We start from the raw sequence: 17,751 nt of genomic DNA, 5'->3' as shown, positions 1-17,751 counted from the left end.
CTCTTTGCTAGCCTTATTTCTGTGGAATCTGAGAACAGATATTTCGGATCCCTTTGAAGACTATAGGGCCAAAGGAAATATCCTGCGATAACAAAGAGAAAGAAGCTTTCTGAGAAACTTCTTTGTGTTCTGTGAAATCATCTCACAGAGTTACAGCTTTCCCCTCAAGAAGCCTTTCGCTAAGACAGTTCTTGTGGAATTGGCAAAGTGATATTTGGAAGCCCATAGAGGGCTATGGTGAAAAAGGAAATATCCTCAGATGAAATCTGGAAAGAAGCTTTCTGAGAAACTGCTTAGTGTTCTGTGAATTCATCTCACAGAGTTACATCTGTATTTCGTGAATCTCTTTGCTAGCCTTATTTTTGTGGAATCTGAGAACAGATACTTCGGATCCCTTTGAAGACTATAGGGCCAAAGGAAATATCCTCCGATAACAAAGAGAAAGAAGCTTTCTGAGAAACTTCTTTGTGTTCTGTGAAATCATCTCACAGAGTTACAGCTTATCCCTCAATAAGCCTTTAACTAAGACAGTTCTTGTGAAATTGGCAGAGAGATATTTGGAAGCCCATAGAGGGCTATGGTGAAAAAGGAAATATCCTCAGATGAAATCTGGAAAGAAGCTTTCTGAGAAACTGCTTAGTGTTCTGGAATTCATCTCACAGAGTTACATCTGTATTTCGTGGATCTCTTTGCTAGCCTTATTTCTGTGGAATCTGAAAACAGATATTTCGGATCCCTTTGAAGACTATAGGGCCAAAGGAAATATCCTGCGATAACAAAGAGAAAGAAGCTTTCTGAGAAACTTCTTTCTGTTCTGTGAAATCATCTCACAGAGTTACAGCTTTCCCCTCAAGAAGCCTTTCGCTAAGACAGTTCTTGTGGAATTGGCCAAGTGATATTTGGAAGCCCATAGAGGGCTATGGTGAAAAAGGAAATATCCTCAGATGATATCTGGAAAGAAGCTTTCTGAGAAACTGCTTAGTGTTCTGTGAATTCATCTCACAGAGTTACATCTGTATTTCGTGGATCTCTTTGCTAGCCTTATTTCTGTGGAATCTGAGAATAGATATTTCGGATCCCTTTGAAGACGATAGGGCCAAAGGAAATATCCTGCGATAACAAAGAGAAAGAACCTTTCTGAGAAACTTCTTTCTGTTCTGTGAAATTATCTCACAGAGTTACAGCTTTCCCCTCAAGAAGCCTTTCGCTAAGACAGTTCTTGTGGAAAAGGCAAAGTGATATTTGGAAGCCCATAGAGGGCTATGGTGAAAAAGGAAATATCCTCACATGAAATCTGCAAAGAAGCTTTCTGAGAAACTGCTTAGTGTTCTGTGAATTCATCTCACAGAGTTACATCTGTATTTCGTGGATCTCTTTGCTAGCCTTATTTCTGTGGAATCTGAGAACAGATATTTCGGATCCCTTTGAAGACTATAGGGCCAAAGGAAATATCCTGCGATAACAAAGAGAAAGAAGCTTTCTGAGAAACTTCTTTGTGTTCTGTGAAATCATCTCACAGAGTTACAGCTTTCCCCTCAGGAAGCCTTTCGCTAAGACAGTTCTTGTGGAATTGGCAAAGTGATATTTGGAAGCCCCTAGAGGGCTATGGTGAAAAAGGAAATATCCTCAGATGAAATCTGGAAAGAAGCTTTCTGAGAAACTGCTTAGTGTTCTGTGAATTCATCTCACAGAGTTACATCTGTATTTCGTGGATCTCTTTGCTAGCCTTATTTTTGTGGAATCTGAGAGCAGATACTTCGGATCCCTTTGAAGACTATAGGGCCAAAGGAAATATCCTCCGATAACAAAGAGAAAGAAGCTTTCTGAGAAACTTCTTTGTGTTCTGTGAAATCATCTCACAGAGTTACAGCTTTCCCCTCAATAAGCCTTTAACTAAGACAGTTCTTGTGAAATTGGCAAAGAGATATTTGGAAGCCCATAGAGGGCTGTGGTGAAAAAGTAAATATCCTCAGATGAAATCTGGAAAGAAGCTTTCTGAGAAACTGCTTAGTGTTCTGGAATTCATCTCACAGAGTTACATCTGTATTTCGTGGATCTCTTTGCTAGCCTTATTTCTGTGGAATCTGAAAACAGATATTTCGGATCCCTTTGAAGACTATAGGGCCAAAGGAAATATCCTGCGATAACAAAGAGAAAGAAGCTTTCTGAGAAACTTCTTTCTGTTCTGTGAAATCATCTCACAGAGTTACAGCTTTCCCCTCAAGAAGCCTTTCGCTAAGACAGTTCTTGTGGAATTGCCAAGTGATATTTGGAAGCCCCTAGACGGCTATGGTGAAAAAGGAAATATCCTCAGATGAAATCTGGAAAGAAGCTTTCTGAGAAACTGCTTAGTGTTCTGTAAATTCATCTCACAGAGTTACATCTGTATTTCCTGGATCTCTTTGCTAGCCTTATTTCTGTGGAATCTGAGAACAGATATTTCGGATCCCTTTGAAGACTATAGGGCCAAAGGAAATATCCTGCGATGACAAAGAGAAAGAAGGTTTCTGAGAAACTTCTTTATGTTCTGTGAAATCATCTCACAGAGTTACAGCTTTCCCCTCAAGAAGCCTTTCCCTAAGACAGTTCTTGTGGAAAAGGCAAAGTGATATTTGGAAGCCCATAGAGGGCTATGGTGAAAAAGGAAATATCCTCAGATGAAATCTGGAAAGAAGCTTTCTGAGAAACTGCTTAGTGTTCTGTTAATTCATCTCACACAGTTACATCTGTATTTCGTGGATCTCTTTGCTACTCTTATTTCTGTGGAATCTGGGAACAGATATTTCGGATCGCTTTGAAGACTATAGGGCCAAAGGAAATATCCTGCGATAACAAAGAGAAAGAAGCTTTCTGAGAAACTTCTTTCTGTTCTGTGAAATCATCTCACAGAGTTACAGCTTTCCCCTCAAGAAGCCTTTCGCTAAGACAGTTCTTGTGGAATTGGCCAAGTGATATTTGGAAGCCCCTAGACGGCTATGGTGAAAAAGGAAATATCCTCAGATGAAATCTGGAAAGAAGCTTTCTGAGAAACTGCTTAGTGTTCTGTGAATTCATCTCACAGAGTTACATCTGTATTTCGTGGATCTCTTTGCTAGCCTTATTTCTGTGGAATCTGAGAACAGATATTTCGGATCCCTTTGAAGACTATAGGGCCAAAGGAAATATCCTGCGATAACAAAGAGAAAGAAGCTTTCTGAGAAACTTCTTTGTGTTCTGTGAAATCATCTCACAGAGTTACAGCTTTCCCCTCAAGAAGCCTTTCGCTAAGACAGTTCTTGTGGAATTGGCAAAGTGATATTTGGAAGCCCATAGAGGGCTATGGTGAAAAAGGAAATATCCTCAGATGAAATCTGGAAAGAAGCTTTCTGAGAAACTGCTTAGTGTTCTGTGAATTCATCTCACAGAGTTACATCTGTATTTCGTGGATCTCTTTGCTAGCCTTATTTTTGTGGAATCTGAGAACAGATACTTCAGATCCCTTTGAAGACTATAGGGCCAAAGGAAATATCCTCCGATAACAAAGAGAAAGAAGCTTTCTGAGAAACTTCTTTGTGTTCTGTGAAATCATCTCACAGAGTTACAGCTTTCCCCTCAATAAGCCTTTAACTAAGACAGTTCTTGTGAAATTGGCAAAGAGATATTTGGAAGCCCATAGAGGGCTATGGTGAAAAAGGAAATATCCTCAGATGAAATCTGGAAAGAAGCTTTCTGAGAAACTGCTTAGTGTTCTGGAATTCATCTCACAGAGTTACATCTGTATTTCGTGGATCTCTTTGCTAGCCTTATTTCTGTGGAATCTGAAAACAGATATTTCGGATCCCTTTGAAGACTATAGGGCCAAAGGAAATATCCTGCGATAACAAAGAGAAAGAAGCTTTCTGAGAAACTTCTTTCTGTTCTGTGAAATCATCTCACAGAGTTACAGCTTTCCCCTCAAGAAGCCTTTCGCTAAGACAGTTCTTGTGGAATTGGCAAAGTGATATTTGGAAGCCCATAGAGGGCTATGGTGAAAAAGGAAATATCCTCAGATGATATCTGGAAAGAAGCTTTCTGAGAAACTGCTTAGTGTTCTGTGAATTCATCTCACAGAGTTACATCTGTATTTCGTGGATCTCTTTGCTAGCCTTATTTCTGTGGAATCTGAGAATAGATATTTCGGATCCCTTTGAAGACGATAGGGCCAAAGGAAATATCCTGCGATAACAAAGAGAAAGAACCTTTCTGAGAAACTTCTTTCTGTTCTGTGAAATTATCTCACAGAGTTACAGCTTTCCCCTCAAGAAGCCTTTCGCTAAGACAGTTCTTGTGGAAAAGGCAAAGTGATATTTGGAAGCCCATAGAGGGCTATGGTGAAAAAGGAAATATCCTCACATGAAATCTGGAAAGAAGCTTTCTGAGAAACTGCTTAGTGTTCTGTTAATTCATCTCACACAGTTACATCTGTATTTCGTGGATCTCTTTGCTAGTCTTATTTCTGTGGAATCTGGGAACAGATATTTCGGGTCCCTTTGAAGACTATAGGTCCAAAGGAAATATCCTCCGATAACAAAGAGAAAGAAGCTTTCTGAGAAACTTCTTTGTGTTCTGTGAAATCATCTCACAGAGTTACAGCTTTCCCCTCAAGAAGCCTATCCGTAAGACAGTTCTTGTGAAATTGGCAAAGAGATATTTGGAAGACCATAGAGGGCTATGGTGAAAAAGGAAATATCCTCAGATGAAATCTGGAAAGAAGCTTTCTGAGAAACTGCTTAGTGTTCTGTGAATTCATCTCACAGATTTACATGTGTATTTCGTGGATCTCTTTGCTAGCCTTATTTCTGTGGAATCTGAGAAAATATATTTCGGATCCCTATGACGACTATAGGGCCAAAGGAAACATCCTCCGATAACAAAGAGAAAGAAGCTTTCTGAGAAACTTCTTTGTGTTCTGTGAAATCATCTCACAGAGTTACAGCTTTCCCCTCAAGAAGCCTTTCGCTAAGACAGTTCTTGTGGAATTGGCAAAGTGATATTTAAAAGCCCATAGAGGGCTATGGTGAAAAAGGAAATATCCTCAGATGAAATCTGGAAGGAAGCTTTCTGAGAAACTGCTTAGTGTTCTGTGAATTCATCTCACAGAGTTACATCTGTATTTCGTTGATCTCTTTGCTAGCCTTATTTCTGTGGAATCTGAAAACAGATATTTCGGATCCCTTTGAAGACTATAGGGCCAAAGGAAATATCCTGCGATAACAAAGAGAAAGAAGCTTTCTGAGAAACTTCTTTGTGTTCTGTGAAATCATCTCACAGAGTTACAGCTTTCCCCTCAAGAAGCCTTTCGCTAAGACAGTTCTTGTGGAATTGGCAAAGTGATATTTGGAAGCCCATAGAGGGCTATGGTGAAAAAGGAAATATCCTCAGATGAAATCTGGAAAGAAGCTTTCTGAGAAACTGCTTAGTGTTCTGTGAATTCATCTCACAGAGTTACATCTGTATTTCGTGGATCTCTTTGCTAGCCTTATTTCTGTGGAATCTGAGAACAGATATTTCGGATCCCTTTGAAGACTATAGGTCCAAAGGAAATATCCTCCGATAACAAAGAGAAAGAAGCTTTCTGAGAAACTTCTTTGTGTTCTGTGAAATCATCTCACAGAGTTACAGCTTTCCCCTCAAGAAGCCTTTCGCTAGGACAGTTCTTGTGTAATTGGCAAAGAGATATTTGGAAGCCCATAGAGGGCTATGGTGAAAAAGGAAATATCCTCAGATGAAATCTGGAAAGAAGCTTTCTGAGAAACTGTTTAGTGTTCTGGAATTCATCTCACAGAGTTACATCTGCATTTCGTGGATCTCTTTGCTAGCCTTATTTCTGTGGAATCTGAAAACAGATATTTCGGATCCCTTTGAAGACTATAGGGCCAAAGGAAATATCCTGCGATAACAAAGAGAAAGAAGCTTTCTGAGAAACTTCTTTCTGTTCTGTGAAATCATCTCACAGAGTTACAGCTTTCCCCTCAAGAAGCCTTTCGCTAAGACAGTTCTTGTGGAATTGGCCAAGTGATATTTGGAAGCCCCTAGACGGCTATGGTGAAAAAGGAAATATCCTCAGATGAAATCTGGAAAGAAGCTTTCTGAGAAACTGCTTAGTGTTCTGTAAATTCATCTCACAGAGTTATATCTGTATTTCGTGGATCTCTTTGCTAGCCTTATTTCTGTGGAATCTGAGAACAGATATTTCGGATCCCTTTGAAGACTATAGGGCCAAAGGAAATATCCTCCGATAACAAAGAGAAAGAAGCTTTCTGAGAAACTTCTTTGTGTTCTGTGAAATCATCTCACAGAGTTACAGGTTTCCCCTCAAGAAGCCTTTCGCTAAGACAGTTCTTGTGGAATTGGCAAAGTGATATTTGGAAGCCCATAGAGGGCTATGGTGAAAAAGGAAATATCCTCAGATGAAATCTGGAAAGAAGCTTTCTGAGAAACTGCTTAGTGTTCTGTGAATTCATCTCACAGAGTTACATCTGTATTTCGTGGATCTCTTTGCTAGCCTTATTTTTGTGGAATCTGAAAACAGATATTTCGGATCCCATTGAAGACTATAGGGCCAAAGGAAATATCCTGCGATAACAAAGAGAAAGAAGCTTTCTGAGAAACTTCTTTCTGTTCTGTGAAATCATCTCACAGAGTTACAGCTTTCCCCTCAAGAAGCCTTTCGCTAAGACAGTTCTTGTGGAATTGGCAAAGTGATATTTGGAAGCCCATAGAGGGCTATGGTGAAAAAGGAAATATCCTCAGATGATATCTGGAAAGAAGCTTTCTGAGAAACTGCTTAGTGTTCTGTGAATTCATCTCACAGAGTTACATCTGTATTTCGTGGATCTCTTTGCTAGCCTTATTTCTGTGGAATCTGAGAATAGATATTTCGGATCCCTTTGAAGACGATAGGGCCAAAGGAAATTTCCTGCGATAACAAAGAGAAAGAACCTTTCTGAGAAACTTCTTTCTGTTCTGTGAAATTATCTCACAGAGTTACAGCTTTCCCCTCAAGAAGCCTTTCGCTAAGACAGTTCTTGTGGAAAAGGCAAAGTGATATTTGGAAGCCCATAGAGGGCTATGGTGAAAAAGGAAATATCCTCACATGAAATCTGGAAAGAAGCTTTCTGAGAAACTGCTTAGTGTTCTGTTAATTCATCTCACACAGTTACATCTGTATTTCGTGGATCTCTTTGCTAGTCTTATTTCTGTGGAATCTGGGAACAGATATTTCGGGTCCCTTTGAAGACTATAGGTCCAAAGGAAATATCCTCCGATAACAAAGAGAAAGAAGCTTTCTGAGAAACTTCTTTGTGTTCTGTGAAATCATCTCACAGAGTTACAGCTTTCCCCTCAAGAAGCCTATCCGTAAGACAGTTCTTGTGAAATTGGCAAAGAGATATTTGGAAGACCATAGAGGGCTATGGTGAAAAAGGAAATATCCTCAGATGAAATCTGGAAAGAAGCTTTCTGAGAAACTGCTTAGTGTTCTGTGAATTCATCTCACAGATTTACATGTGTATTTCGTGGATCTCTTTGCTAGCCTTATTTCTGTGGAATCTGAGAAAATATATTTCGGATCCCTATGACGACTATAGGGCCAAAGGAAACATCCTCCGATAACAAAGAGAAAGAAGCTTTCTGAGAAACTTCTTTGTGTTCTGTGAAATCATCTCACAGAGTTACAGCTTTCCCCTCAAGAAGCCTTTCGCTAAGACAGTTCTTGTGGAATTGGCAAAGTGATATTTAAAAGCCCATAGAGGGCTATGGTGAAAAAGGAAATATCCTCAGATGAAATCTGGAAGGAAGCTTTCTGAGAAACTGCTTAGTGTTCTGTGAATTCATCTCACAGAGTTACATCTGTATTTCGTTGATCTCTTTGCTAGCCTTATTTCTGTGGAATCTGAAAACAGATATTTCGGATCCCTTTGAAGACTATAGGGCCAAAGGAAATATCCTGCGATAACAAAGAGAAAGAAGCTTTCTGAGAAACTTCTTTGTGTTCTGTGAAATCATCTCACAGAGTTACAGCTTTCCCCTCAAGAAGCCTTTCGCTAAGACAGTTCTTGTGGAATTGGCAAAGTGATATTTGGAAGCCCATAGAGGGCTATGGTGAAAAAGGAAATATCCTCAGATGAAATCTGGAAAGAAGCTTTCTGAGAAACTGCTTAGTGTTCTGTGAATTCATCTCACAGAGTTACATCTGTATTTCGTGGATCTCTTTGCTAGCCTTATTTCTGTGGAATCTGAGAACAGATATTTCGGATCCCTTTGAAGACTATAGGTCCAAAGGAAATATCCTCCGATAACAAAGAGAAAGAAGCTTTCTGAGAAACTTCTTTGTGTTCTGTGAAATCATCTCACAGAGTTACAGCTTTCCCCTCAAGAAGCCTTTCGCTAGGACAGTTCTTGTGTAATTGGCAAAGAGATATTTGGAAGCCCATAGAGGGCTATGGTGAAAAAGGAAATATCCTCAGATGAAATCTGGAAAGAAGCTTTCTGAGAAACTGTTTAGTGTTCTGGAATTCATCTCACAGAGTTACATCTGCATTTCGTGGATCTCTTTGCTAGCCTTATTTCTGTGGAATCTGAAAACAGATATTTCGGATCCCTTTGAAGACTATAGGGCCAAAGGAAATATCCTGCGATAACAAAGAGAAAGAAGCTTTCTGAGAAACTTCTTTCTGTTCTGTGAAATCATCTCACAGAGTTACAGCTTTCCCCTCAAGAAGCCTTTCGCTAAGACAGTTCTTGTGGAATTGGCCAAGTGATATTTGGAAGCCCCTAGACGGCTATGGTGAAAAAGGAAATATCCTCAGATGAAATCTGGAAAGAAGCTTTCTGAGAAACTGCTTAGTGTTCTGTAAATTCATCTCACAGAGTTATATCTGTATTTCGTGGATCTCTTTGCTAGCCTTATTTCTGTGGAATCTGAGAACAGATATTTCGGATCCCTTTGAAGACTATAGGGCCAAAGGAAATATCCTCCGATAACAAAGAGAAAGAAGCTTTCTGAGAAACTTCTTTGTGTTCTGTGAAATCATCTCACAGAGTTACAGGTTTCCCCTCAAGAAGCCTTTCGCTAAGACAGTTCTTGTGGAATTGGCAAAGTGATATTTGGAAGCCCATAGAGGGCTATGGTGAAAAAGGAAATATCCTCAGATGAAATCTGGAAAGAAGCTTTCTGAGAAACTGCTTAGTGTTCTGTGAATTCATCTCACAGAGTTACATCTGTATTTCGTGGATCTCTTTGCTAGCCTTATTTTTGTGGAATCTGAAAACAGATATTTCGGATCCCATTGAAGACTATAGGGCCAAAGGAAATATCCTGCGATAACAAAGAGAAAGAAGCTTTCTGAGAAACTTCTTTCTGTTCTGTGAAATCATCTCACAGAGTTACAGCTTTCCCCTCAAGAAGCCTTTCGCTAAGACAGTTCTTGTGGAATTGGCAAAGTGATATTTGGAAGCCCATAGAGGGCTATGGTGAAAAAGGAAATATCCTCAGATGATATCTGGAAAGAAGCTTTCTGAGAAACTGCTTAGTGTTCTGTGAATTCATCTCACAGAGTTACATCTGTATTTCGTGGATCTCTTTGCTAGCCTTATTTCTGTGGAATCTGAGAATAGATATTTCGGATCCCTTTGAAGACGATAGGGCCAAAGGAAATATCCTGCGATAACAAAGAGAAAGAACCTTTCTGAGAAACTTCTTTGTGTTCTGTGAAATTATCTCACAGAGTTACAGCTTTCCCCTCAAGAAGCCTTTCGCTAAGACAGTTCTTGTGGAAAAGGCAAAGTGATATTTGGAAGCCCTTAGAGGGCTATGGTGAAAAAGGAAATATCCTCAGATGAAATCTGGAAAGAAGCTTTCTGAGAAACTGCTTAGTGTTCTGTTAATTCATCTCACACAGTTACATCTGTATGTCGTGGATCTCTTTGCTAGTCTTATTTCTGTGGAATCTGGGAACAGATATTTCGGATCCCTTTGAAGACTATAGGGCCAAAGGAAATATAATGCGATAACAAAGAGAAAGAAGCTTTCTGAGAAACTTCTTTCTGTTCTGTGAAATCATCTCACAGAGTTACAGCTTTCCCCTCAAGAAGCCTTTCGCTAAGACAGTTCTTGTGGAATTGGCCAAGTGATATTTGGAAGCCCCTAGACGGCTACGGTGAAAAAGGAAATATCCTCAGATGAAATCTGGAAAGAAGCTTTCTGAGAAACTGCTTAGTGTTCTGTAAATTCATCTCACAGAGTTACATCTGTATTTCCTGGATCTCTTTGCTCGCCTTATTTCTGTGGAATCTGAGAACAGATATTTCGGATCCCTTTGAAGACTATAGGGCCAAAGGAAATATCCTGCGATGACAAAGAGAAAGAAGCTTTCTGAGAAACTTCTTTATGTTCTGTGAAATCATCTCACAGAGTTACAGCTTTCCCCTCAAGAAGCCTTTCCCTAAGACAGTTCTTGTGGAAAAGGCAAAGTGATATTTGGAAGCCCATAGAGGGCTATGGTGAAAAAGGAAATATCCTCAGATGAAATCTGGAAAGAAGCTTTCTGAGAAACTGCTTAGTGTTCTGTTAATTCATCTCACACAGTTACATCTGTATTTCGTGGATCTCTTTGCTAGTCTTATTTCTGTGGAATCTGGGAACAGATATTTCGGATCCCTTTGAAGACTATAGGGCCAAAGGAAATATCCTGCGATAACAAAGAGAAAGAAGCTTTCTGAGAAACTTCTTTCTGTTCTGTGAAATCATCTCACAGAGTTACAGCTTTCCCCTCAAGAAGCCTTTCGCTAAGACAGTTCTTGTGGAATTGGCCAAGTGATATTTGGAAGCCCCTAGACGGCTATGGTGAAAAAGGAAATATCCTCAGATGAAATCTGGAAAGAAGCTTTCTGAGAAACTGCTTAGTGTTCTGTGAATTCATCTCACAGAGTTACATCTGTATTTCGTGGATCTCTTTGCTAGCCTTATTTCTGTGGAATCTGAGAACAGATATTTCGGATCCCTTTGAAGACTATAGGGCCAAAGGAAATATCCTGCGATAACAAAGAGAAAGAAGCTTTCTGAGAAACTTCTTTGTGTTCTGTGAAATCATCTCACAGAGTTACAGCTTTCCCCTCAAGAAGCCTTTCGCTAAGACAGTTCTTGTGGAATTGGCAAAGTGATATTTGGAAGCCCATAGAGGGCTATGGTGAAAAAGGAAATATCCTCAGATGAAATCTGGAAAGAAGCTTTCTGAGAAACTGCTTAGTGTTCTGTGAATTCATCTCACAGAGTTACATCTGTATTTCGTGGATCTCTTTGCTAGCCTTATTTTTGTGGAATCTGAGAACAGATACTTCGGATCCCTTTGAAGACTATAGGGCCAAAGGGAATATCCTCCGATAACAAAGAGAAAGAAGCTTTCTGAGAAACTTCTTTGTGTTCTGTGAAATCATCTCACAGAGTTACAGCTTTCCCCTCAATAAGCCTTTAACTAAGACAGTTCTTGTGAAATTGGCAAAGAGATATTTGGAAGCCCATAGAGGGCTATGGTGAAAAAGGAAATATCCTCAGATGAAATCTGGAAAGAAGCTTTCTGAGAAACTGCTTAGTGTTCTGTTAATTCATCTCACACAGTTACATCTGTATTTCGTGGATCTCTTTGCTAGTCTTATTTCTGTGGAATCTGGGAACAGATATTTCGGATCCCTTTGAAGACTATAGGGCCAAAGGAAATATCCTGCGATAACAAAGAGAAAGAAGCTTTCTGAGAAACTTCTTTCTGTTCTGTGAAATCATCTCACAGAGTTACAGCTATCCCCTCAAGAAGCCTTTCGCTAAGACAGTTCTTGTGGAATTGGCCAAGTGATATTTGGAAGCCCCTAGACGGCTATGGTGAAAAAGGAAATATCCTCAGATGAAATCTGGAAAGAAGCTTTCTGAGAAACTGCTTAGTGTTCTGTAAATTCATCTCACAGAGTTACATCTGTATTTCCTGGATCTCTTTGCTAGCCTTATTTCTGTGGAATCTGAGAACAGATATTTCGGATCCCTTTGAAGACTATAGGGCCAAAGGAAATATCCTGCGATGACAAAGAGAAAGAAGCTTTCTGAGAAACTTCTTTATGTTCTGTGAAATCATCTCACAGAGTTACAGCTTTCCCCTCAAGAAGCCTTTCCCTAAGACAGTTCTTGTGGAAAAGGCAAAGTGATATTTGGAAGCCCATAGAGGGCTATGGTGAAAAAGGAAATATCCTCAGATGAAATCTGGAAAGAAGCTTTCTGAGAAACTGCTTAGTGTTCTGTTAATTCATCTCACACAGTTACATCTGTATTTCGTGGATCTCTTTGCTAGTCTTATTTCTGTGGAATCTGGGAACAGATATTTCGGATCCCTTTGAAGACTATAGGGCCAAAGGAAATATCCTGCGATAACAAAGAGAAAGAAGCTTTCTGAGAAACTTCTTTCTGTTCTGTGAAATCATCTCACAGAGTTACAGCTTTCCCCTCAAGAAGCCTTTCGCTAAGACAGTTCTTGTGGAATTGGCCAAGTGATATTTGGAAGCCCCTAGACGGCTATGGTGAAAAAGGAAATATCCTCAGATGAAATCTGGAAAGAAGCTTTCTGAGAAACTGCTTAGTGTTCTGTGAATTCATCTCACAGAGTTACATCTGTATTTCGTGGATCTCTTTGCTAGCCTTATTTCTGTGGAATCTGAGAACAGATATTTCGGATCCCTTTGAAGACTATAGGGCCAAAGGAAATATTCTGCGATAACAAAGAGAAAGAAGCTTTCTGAGAAACTTCTTTGTGTTCTGTGAAATCATCTCACAGAGTTACAGCTTTCCCCTCAAGAAGCCTTTCGCTAAGACAGTTCTTGTGGAATTGGCAAAGTGATATTTGGAAGCCCATAGAGGGCTATGGTGAAAAAGGAAATATCCTCAGATGAAATCTGGAAACAAGCTTTCTGAGAAACTGCTTAGTGTTCTGTGAATTCATCTCACAGAGTTACATCTGTATTTCGTGGATCTCTTTGCTAGCCTTATTTTTGTGGAATCTGAGAACAGATACTTCGGATCCCTTTGAAGACTATAGGGCCAAAGGAAATATCCTCCGATAACAAAGAGAAAGAAGCTTTCTGAGAAACTTCTTTATGTTCTGTGAAATCATCTCACAGAGTTACAGCTTTCCCCTCAAGAAGCCTTTCCCTAAGACAGTTCTTGTGGAAAAGGCAAAGTGATATTTGGAAGCCCATAGAGGGCTATGGTGAAAAAGGAAATATCCTCAGATGAAATCTGGAAAGAAGCTTTCTGAGAAACTGCTTAGTGTTCTGTTAATTCATCTCACACAGTTACATCTGTATTTCGTGGATCTCTTTGCTAGTCTTATTTCTGTGGAATCTGGGAACAGATATTTCGGATCCCTTTGAAGACTATAGGGCCAAAGGAAATATCCTGCGATAACAAAGAGAAAGAAGCTTTCTGAGAAACTTCTTTCTGTTCTGTGAAATCATCTCACAGAGTTACAGCTTTCCCCTCAAGAAGCCTTTCGCTAAGACAGTTCTTGTGGAATTGGCCAAGTGATATTTGGAAGCCCCTAGACGGCTATGGTGAAAAAGGAAATATCCTCAGATGAAATCTGGAAAGAAGCTTTCTGAGAAACTGCTTAGTGTTGTGTAAATTCATCTCACAGAGTTACATCTGTATTTCGTGGATCTCTTTGCTAGCCTTATTTCTGTGGAATCTGAGAACAGATATTTCGGATCCCTTTGAAGACTATAGGGCCAAAGGAAATATCCTCCGATAACAAAGAGAAAGAAGCTTTCTGAGAAACTTCTTTGTGTTCTGTGAAATCATCTCACAGAGTTACAGCTTATCCCTCAATAAGCCTTTAACTAAGACAGTTCTTGTGAAATTGGCAGAGAGATATTTGGAAGCCCATAGAGGGCTATGGTGAAAAAGGAAATATCCTCAGATGAAATCTGGAAAGAAGCTTTCTGAGAAACTGCTTAGTGTTCTGGAATTCATCTCACAGAGTTACATCTGTATTTCGTGGATCTCTTTGCTAGCCTTATTTCTGTGGAATCTGAAAACAGATATTTCGGATCCCTTTGAAGACTATAGGGCCAAAGGAAATATCCTGCGATAACAAAGAGAAAGAAGCTTTCTGAGAAACTTCTTTGTGTTCTGTGAAATCATCTCACAGAGTTACAGCTTTCCCCTCAAGAAGCCTTTCGCTAAGACAGTTCTTGTGGAATTGGCAAAGTGATATTTGGAAGCCCATAGAGGGCTATGGTGAAAAAGGAAATATCCTCAGATGAAATCTGGAAAGAAGCTTTCTGAGAAACTGCTTAGTGTTCTGTGAATTCATCTCACAGAGTTACATCTGTATTTCGTGGATCTCTTTGCTAGCCTTATTTTTGTGGAATCTGAGAACAGATACTTCGGATCCCTTTGAAGACTATATGGCCAAAGGGAATATCCTCCGATAACAAAGAGAAAGAAGCTTTCTGAGAAACTTCTTTGTGTTCTGTGAAATCATCTCACAGAGTTACAGCTTTCCCCTCAATAAGCCTTTAACTAAGACAGTTCTTGTGAAATTGGCAAAGAGATATTTGGAAGCCCATAGAGGGCTATGGTGAAAAAGGAAATATCCTCAGATGAAATCTGGAAAGAAGCTTTCTGAGAAACTGCTTAGTGTTCTGTTAATTCATCTCACACAGTTACATCTGTATTTCGTGGATCTCTTTGCTAGTCTTATTTCTGTGGAATCTGGGAACAGATATTTCGGATCCCTTTGAAGACTATAGGGCCAAAGGAAATATCCTGCGATAACAAAGAGAAAGAAGCTTTCTGAGAAACTTCTTTCTGTTCTGTGAAATCATCTCACAGAGTTACAGCTATCCCCTCAAGAAGCCTTTCGCTAAGACAGTTCTTGTGGAATTGGCCAAGTGATATTTGGAAGCCCCTAGACGGCTATGGTGAAAAAGGAAATATCCTCAGATGAAATCTGGAAAGAAGCTTTCTGAGAAACTGCTTAGTGTTCTGTAAATTCATCTCACAGAGTTACATCTGTATTTCCTGGATCTCTTTGCTAGCCTTATTTCTGTGGAATCTGAGAACAGATATTTCGGATCCCTTTGAAGACTATAGGGCCAAAGGAAATATCCTGCGATGACAAAGAGAAAGAAGCTTTCTGAGAAACTTCTTTATGTTCTGTGAAATCATCTCACAGAGTTACAGCTTTCCCCTCAAGAAGCCTTTCCCTAAGACAGTTCTTGTGGAAAAGGCAAAGTGATATTTGGAAGCCCATAGAGGGCTATGGTGAAAAAGGAAATATCCTCAGATGAAATCTGGAAAGAAGCTTTCTGAGAAACTGCTTAGTGTTCTGTTAATTCATCTCACACAGTTACATCTGTATTTCGTGGATCTCTTTGCTAGTCTTATTTCTGTGGAATCTGGGAACAGATATTTCGGATCCCTTTGAAGACTATAGGGCCAAAGGAAATATCCTGCGATAACAAAGAGAAAGAAGCTTTCTGAGAAACTTCTTTCTGTTCTGTGAAATCATCTCACAGAGTTACAGCTTTCCCCTCAAGAAGCCTTTCGCTAAGACAGTTCTTGTGGAATTGGCCAAGTGATATTTGGAAGCCCCTAGACGGCTATGGTGAAAAAGGAAATATCCTCAGATGAAATCTGGAAAGAAGCTTTCTGAGAAACTGCTTAGTGTTCTGTGAATTCATCTCACAGAGTTACATCTGTATTTCGTGGATCTCTTTGCTAGCCTTATTTCTGTGGAATCTGAGAACAGATATTTCGGATCCCTTTGAAGACTATAGGGCCAAAGGAAATATCCTGCGATAACAAAGAGAAAGAAGCTTTCTGAGAAACTTCTTTGTGTTCTGTGAAATCATCTCACAGAGTTACAGCTTTCCCCTCAAGAAGCCTTTCGCTAAGACAGTTCTTGTGGAATTGGCAAAGTGATATTTGGAAGCCCATAGAGGGCTATGGTGAAAAAGGAAATATCCTCAGATGAAATCTGGAAAGAAGCTTTCTGAGAAACTGCTTAGTGTTCTGTGAATTCATCTCACAGAGTTACATCTGTATTTCGTGGATCTCTTTGCTAGCCTTATTTTTGTGGAATCTGAGAACAGATACTTCGGATCCCTTTGAAGACTATAGGGCCAAAGGAAATATCCTCCGATAACAAAGAGAAAGAAGCTTTCTGAGAAACTTCTTTATGTTCTGTGAAATCATCTCACAGAGTTACAGCTTTCCCCTCAAGAAGCCTTTCCCTAAGACAGTTCTTGTGGAAAAGGCAAAGTGATATTTGGAAGCCCATAGAGGGCTATGGTGAAAAAGGAAATATCCTCAGATGAAATCTGGAAAGAAGCTTTCTGAGAAACTGCTTAGTGTTCTGTTAATTCATCTCACACAGTTACATCTGTATTTCGTGGATCTCTTTGCTAGTCTTATTTCTGTGGAATCTGGGAACAGATATTTCGGATCCCTTTGAAGACTATAGGGCCAAAGGAAATATCCTGCGATAACAAAGAGAAAGAAGCTTTCTGAGAAACTTCTTTCTGTTCTGTGAAATCATCTCACAGAGTTACAGCTTTCCCCTCAAGAAGCCTTTCGCTAAGACAGTTCTTGTGGAATTGGCCAAGTGATATTTGGAAGCCCCTAGACGGCTATGGTGAAAAAGGAAATATCCTCAGATGAAATCTGGAAAGAAGCTTTCTGAGAAACTGCTTAGTGTTGTGTAAATTCATCTCACAGAGTTACATCTGTATTTCGTGGATCTCTTTGCTAGCCTTATTTCTGTGGAATCTGAGAACAGATATTTCGGATCCCTTTGAAGACTATAGGGCCAAAGGAAATATCCTGCGATGACAAAGAGAAAGAAGCTTTCTGAGAAACTTCTTTATGTTCTGTGAAATCATCTCACAGAGTTACAGCTTTCCCCTCAAGAAGCCTTTCCCTAAGACAGTTCTTGTGGAAAAGGCAAAGTGATATTTGGAAGCCCATAGAGGGCTATGGTGAAAAAGGAAATATCCTCAGATGAAATCTGGAAAGAAGCTTTCTGAGAAACTGCTTAGTGTTCTGTTAATTCATCTCACACAGTTACATCTGTATTTCGTGGATCTCTTTGCTAGTCTTATTTCTGTGGAATCTGGGAACAGATATTTCGGATCCCTTTGAAGACTATAGGGCCAAAGGAAATATCCTGCGATAACAAAGAGAAAGAAGCTTTCTGAGAAACTTCTTTCTGTTCTGTGAAATCATCTCACAGAGTTACAGCTTTCCCCTCAAGAAGCCTTTCGCTAAGACAGTTCTTGTGGAATTGGCCAAGTGATATTTGGAAGCCCCTAGACGGCTATGGTGAAAAAGGAAATATCCTCAGATGAAATCTGGAAAGAAGCTTTCTGAGAAACTGCTTAGTGTTCTGTGAATTCATCTCACAGAGTTACATCTGTATTTCGTGGATCTCTTTGCTAGCCTTATTTCTGTGGAATCTGAGAACAGATATTTCGGATCCCTTTGAAGACTATAGGGCCAAAGGAAATATCCTGCGATAACAAAGAGAAAGAAGCTTTCTGAGAAACTTCTTTGTGTTCTGTGAAATCATCTCACAGAGTTACAGCTTTCCCCTCAAGAAGCCTTTCGCTAAGACAGTTCTTGTGGAATTGGCAAAGTGATATTTGGAAGCCCATAGAGGGCTATGGTGAAAAAGGAAATATCCTCAGATGAAA

Source organism: Macaca fascicularis, chromosome 3 (genome assembly GCF_037993035.2).
Source record: "Macaca fascicularis isolate 582-1 chromosome 3, T2T-MFA8v1.1".
Lineage (NCBI taxonomy): Eukaryota > Metazoa > Chordata > Mammalia > Primates > Cercopithecidae > Macaca > Macaca fascicularis.
This window is presented reverse-complemented; position numbering follows the sequence as displayed.